This window comes from Dipteris shenzhenensis, chromosome 12 (assembly GCF_047967505.1).
Source record: "Dipteris shenzhenensis isolate YYH24624 ecotype China chromosome 12, Dip_SZ_1.0, whole genome shotgun sequence".
Lineage (NCBI taxonomy): Eukaryota > Viridiplantae > Streptophyta > Polypodiopsida > Gleicheniales > Dipteridaceae > Dipteris > Dipteris shenzhenensis.
This window is the reverse complement of record NC_141607.1, coordinates 23,133,559-23,139,842: the sequence shown is the minus strand read 5'-3', so window position 1 is coordinate 23,139,842 and position 6,284 is coordinate 23,133,559.

The following is a 6,284-nucleotide window of genomic DNA, read 5'->3' as shown; positions in this document are numbered from 1 at the left end:
GACAACCAAAGCTGCTTCTATTGGTGGATGCCATTATTATGTGACGTTTATTGATGACTACACTAGGAAGGTGTGGATTTATTTTATGAAGCACAAAAGTGAAGTGTTCAGCCATTTCAAGGCTTTTAAGGCCATGGTTGAAAAAGAGAAAGGTGTGCATATTAAAGTGCTAAGATCTGATGGAGGGGGAGAGTACTTTTCAGAAGAATTTTGTGAATATCTGAAAGAACAGGGAATTCAAAGGAAGTACTCATGCAGGTCTACCCCTCAGCAGAATGGGGTTGCAGAAAGGAAGAACAGGCATATTGCAGAAGTAGGACGGGCGATCCTAAATGAGAAAAACATGCCTGATTATTTTTGGGCTGAAGCAGTAGCAACTGCTGTTTATATTATGAACAGAACCCCCACTGCAGCTGTCCATGGCATGACGCCTGAAGAAATGTATACAGGCCAAAAACCAGATATTTCTCACTTGAAGGTATTTGGTTGCATAGCTTATGTTCATGTTCCTGATGAGAAGAGAACAAAGCTCGATCCAAAGGCAGAAAAATGCATCTTTATTGGATATGCTCAGCACCAGAAAGGGTATCGCTGTTATAACCCTTCCACTCGCAAAATGCAAGTGAGCAGAGATGTTGTTTTTGATGAAATGAGCAGCTGGTATGCACCAACTGTTATGGTAGGAGATGCAGATGCAGGAAATGGGAATGCTGCAATAAATGCAGAGCAGCAATCTCAAGCCTTGAGTGGACCCAGAGAGTCCTCTACTAGTGGATCTAATGCATGGACAGGGAGATTGAGATCTAGTGAATCGTCACATGGCAGTCCTGATAGTGTTGTGCAGGTATCACATAAGGGAAAAGAAAAAGTGGACCATGCTCCAGTATTTGATGTGTCTGCTGGTAGCTCTCATGTTGATGGAGAGTCAAGTGGCTCTGAAATGAGCCTTGATGAGGAACTTGGGATTCCTTCTGTTGTTACACCTGGTGCAAGGAAAAGCAGGCATGATTTAAAGACTCCTGCAACTGATCCAGTTGTACGGAGGTCCACTCGTATTAAGTATCCAGTTGACAGGCTGAGATATGATGGGTATACAGCACATCACTATGCTTATATGGTCAAGGTTCTAGAGGAGCCAGAGCCCACATGTTTTGAGGATGCAGCAGGGCATAAAAATTGGGAAGCAGCTATGGATGAAGAGATGGCTGCCTTGGATGCAAACCACACTTGGGATTTGATGCCTTTGCCTCATGATAAGAAGGCTATTGGCTGCAAGTGGGTTTACAAAGTAAAGCACAATGCTGATGGGTCTGTTAGCAGGTACAAGGCAAGATTGGTTGCCAAAGGTTTTGCACAGACATATGGAATTGACTATGAGGAAACTTTCAGCCCAGTTGCAAGGATGGCAACCGTGAGAGCAGTAATTGCTATGGCTGCTGCAAAGGGATGGTCTTTGCATCAGATGGATGTGAAAAATGCCTTCTTGCATGGTGACTTGCAGGAAGAGGTTTATATGATGCAGCCAGAAGGTTATGAGGATAAAGCACACCCCGATTTTGTATGCAGGTTGCGCAAAGCCTTGTATGGCTTAAAACAGGCGCCGAGGGCATGGTCAGACAAGATAGGGCAATATCTTGTCACTATTGGATTTCAGATTTCCAATTCAGATTTTTCACTTTATGTGAAAAGGACAAACAGAGGGATTGTGCTTATAGTCATTGAAGCTGCTGTTGAAGCAGAAATTTGAGATGAAGGATTTGGGAGAGCTGCGTTACTTCTTGGGCATTGAGGTTATTAGATCCCCGAGTGGGATATGGCTGTTGCAAAGGCAATACGGTTTGGACATGCTGTCCAAATATGGGATGACAGGCTGTAAGCCTATCTCTGTTCCATTGGAGCAGAATGTGAAGCTCAATGCAGAGTCAGGTGAGCTTCTTGAAGATATTACTATGTACAGGCGCATAGTAGGTAGCTTGATTTACATGACTATAACCCGACCAGACTTGAGCTATGCTGTGGGGCTGGTGAGTCAGTTTATGCAGGCACCGAGGAAGCCACATTTGGATGCGGCTAGGCGCATACTGCGGTATGTGAAGTCCACATTGCATTATGGACTGTTCTATGAAGCAATGTGTGCATTACAGGTACATGGATACACAGATGCTGACTGGGCTGGTAGTGTCTCAGACAGGAGATCTACTAGTGGTTTTATGTTTTCCCTTGGGAGTGGTGCCATCAGTTGGAGCAGCAAGAAGCAGCCAACAGTTGCCTTGTCGAGCACAGAGGCTGAGTACAGGGGTGCAGTAATGGCTGCATGTGAGGTAGCTTGGTTACGGAAGCTACTTGCAGATATGGGACAGTCAGTTCATGCAGCAGTTGTCATTCATTGTGACAACATTAGCAGCATCATGCTTGCTAATAACCCAGTTTATCATGCTAGAACGAAGCACATTGAGGTGCATTATCACTTTGTGAGAGAGAAGGTTCTAGCTGGTGAGATTGATCTTGTCTATGTCAGCACTGAGGAGCAGGTGGCTGATATCTTTACGAAGGCATTGGGTACCGAGAAGCTTCGCAGATTTAGGAGCTTGCTTGGTGTACGTGAGATGGATTTGAGCTTGAGGGGGAGTGTTGAGATATCAAGCTCTATCCCCGACATATCTCCTGGATGACTATCATTTATGTCACCGCCTATGTTAGTTGTACTCGTGGTGTAGTTAGACTACCACGTATGTTTTGGTTTGGGTTCACATATGAACCACGTATTCTAGGTTTTGACATATAGGGTATTTCCCTCTTCTATTGTATGGTTGTTGTGTGCAAAAGTGAAGAAAGGCTTCACTCTCCAACCTTGTGTCCTCTCTCTTTTGTGTGTTGTCAAGAAAGCTGAACTTGAGTCTCCTATCTCTCTCCCTCTTTCTTTACAGAAACTATGTTCATGCCTTCAATAGTGAAGAGTCGTTAGATTATCGACAAATGAAATCAGTGGTATCCATTCTTTACAATGGCATACAATGTCCTCTTTTGATTAAATTTCAAGGATGACAATTTATATTAATATAAGATCAAAGATGTGTAAATTTGTAAGATTCCAAGGTTGCTTTCTATTTGCACCACATTCAAGGTTCAACAAGTGAAGGCAAATGTGCTTGAAATGATCCACATTTTCCCACAATAAAAAACTATTTGCAACTTGAATCTAAGGGGATGTGGGTTAATAATATCAATGATAAGTATTGAGAATTTTGGACCCATATTTTGTCAACCCAATTGGGAAGTCATCTTCCATGTGCGTGCGTGCATGTGTGCATGCATGCATGTGTGTGTGTGTGTGTGCGTGCACACGTGTGCATGTGCATGCGTGCGTGTGTGTGTGTGTGTGTGTGTGTGTGTGTGTGTGTGTGTGTGTGTGTGTGTGACATGACGATTGCCCTACGGATGGGAGACTCATGGATTTGAATCCTGAGTTTTATGCTCTTGCATGTGTGGCACCAACGTTCCTCTTTCTGGAGGTAGCTTACAAAGTGCCTCCGTATATAGACTCTTGGATTGTTGGAGGAGACTTAAACAACCTAGAGTTTAAGAAGGACGAGCAAGGTGGATCCTCCTTCTCGACAATGGCCTTTGCAAAGGGGGGGGTTCTTGGAGCAGTTCATCTTTGCAATCAATGGTCATGATGTCTAGAGGGAGATGGAGTTCTCCATACTTCCAGGTAGTCTTCGCTACTCCTTCTATCAACTACAACATGATGGTATAGTGGAGAGACTTGAAGATTTTAGGTGGGGGATTGGGCTACACACACACATATCACACACACACACACACGCACGCACGCACGCACGCACGCATGCACGCATGCGGGTGCGCACACATACACATACACGCACACGCATACACACACACACAACTCTATCTCTCCATTTCTTGCCTTTTCCTCCTTCTACCAACTGCAACATGAAGATTTTAGGTGGGGGATTTGGCTCTACACACACACACACACAACTTTATCGCTCCCTTTCTGCCTTTTTCTCTGCTCATGGTTAATGTTATTTTCCTTTTCTCCCAGGTTTCATGAATCTTCCCTATCTACCCACAATCTCTCTCTCATTCGGAACCTTCTAATAAAACCTTACTTAGGCCCTTAATAGTCTTCCAACCTTATCCTAAAATAAACAACCTTAACCTTAAAATACATTCTAATTGTTTCTCCTATTTTGGCAGTCCATTACCCCTCTTCTTTTATGTTTTTTTATCATCACTCCATTTCATATTCACCTCTGTTGATTGCTATTCAATGCTCCATCAACCTTCCTTGTCACCCTATTCTCCCTCTCCAGTGTCTCAACACGAGTAATTTCCATCCCCCTTGCAAGATTTTGTCTGTTGATCTTTCCATCCAAAACCATCCATGTACGTATAGCCACACTAGTAGACACCTATCGGACCCTCCATATGTTGAATTATTTGTGCATGTCATACTCCACTACCCCTACAACCAGACTAATTCACCACTCGTAGGTGTTAGTACCCTTGTGCAATTTCAAGGCGCCTCCCAACATAGATTCTCAAGTTACTCTTAGTCTCTTTTGCAATCTCACATCTTTTCTTTCCCTTTCTTCTTTGTTGAGATCTTCTTTGTGTTCTCCTATGGTGAACTCTATCATTCACACCACTTGCACTTGGGTTGACCTCTCAAGATCCTTAAAGATTTTAATCACTTCCCTTCCTCCTCTCCCCCCCTACTCCTTCCTTCCTCCTCCTTTCTCCTCCACTCTTCCTTTCTCCCCCTCATTCTCTCAACGGGAGTGTTGGAATATGAAGCCAAAGTGAGTCTAAAATGAGTGTTCTAGGTGGTCTAGGTGTGGTTTTATAGTCTAGTGAGTCCTAGACATGCCACGTGTCATATTGGGAGATATCCCATAGACATTGTGACTTTCTAGAGTCTAGTGGCACACTATATATTTTTGTACTTGTGTATTGTCTATGACAACAGTCAACATCAAGCTTTATATCATGTGAGTATTTTGGTTATGGTTGCCTAGCACTTGTTCTTTCATTTGCTTTCCCTTTTGCCTTTCCATTACGTTTTCCATATTTCCATTCCGTTCCTAGTTAGCTTCATGTCTCTTCATATGGTATCAGAGCTAGGCTAACTTCCAAGAGGTTGAGGACATTGAAGCCTCTCTCCCTCATTCCTCTTGGAGGGCTGCCTTCTCTATTCCATGTTTGAGCTCCACTCCTTCTCCACCTGAGCCTCACCAACAATGGCAACTTAGCTCAACTCCAATGGTTCGTGGTAGCTCAGCTCCATGGTTCGTGATAGCTCCTTGCTTAGCTCATAGACGCCATTCGTTTGCCTACTGGCCAGCATGCCGCAAGCAGCAACCAGCCCACCATTTAGCCCGCAGCAAGCAACAAACAACCCGCCATTTTGATCCCTATTTTTCCCGCCATCCTCCTGCTGTTCTACTCGCCTCTCTGCTCATCATTTTGCCCGCCATGCTACTTCTATTCTGCCCGCCATTCTTTTGAGTGCTTCCCACTTCATGAGAAGCACATTACTTGGCATCTTTTTTCGGGCGATCATTATCCAATGTTGTAAATACACGTCAAGATTGCTATCTCACAATAAAAATAAGAGGTAACTTGTGTGTTTGGATAGGAGGAATTGGATAATATTTTCACCATTCCTTTGCAAGAGGCCTTGGAAGCTACCTTCCACACAATCAATGATCCCACCTATTACCTAACCCTAGAAACTCTTGCACCAAAGACTGCACATCTCTATTGTTTGCACATGCCAAAGCTAACCTTAGGGTGGCTAAGTTAAAAAATAAACTTGCACCCGTGGAGAAACCACATAGGGAGCTCTCCTCGCTTCATAACACACATTTGGAAAGGTCCCATGAGGCTTTAAAGATAGAGCTACTATCCCTTCAAGCTAAACTCTCTTATAAAAGATAAGTATGGAAAGTAAGTCTGGCTATCATCGATACAAAGAGATGGAAACTATCGAGGAGAAGATAATGTGCAACCCGATACCACCGTAGCTCTATGATAATTTTCATCTCACGTACTCCTTGTTTTACTATACTAAGGATTTTCTTTCACTTTGGTCTACCAAGCATTGGACTAGACAATTTTGCAACTTTCTAGTTTCTATAAAAATTTGAGCACGTTGAGTTGTATATATGAGGGGTATAGATTGTAGTTTTTCTGAAAGTTGGTTTTTATTAATTCTTTGTCACGGAATTGTAAGACCAAGAGCCATGTCATTTTATTTA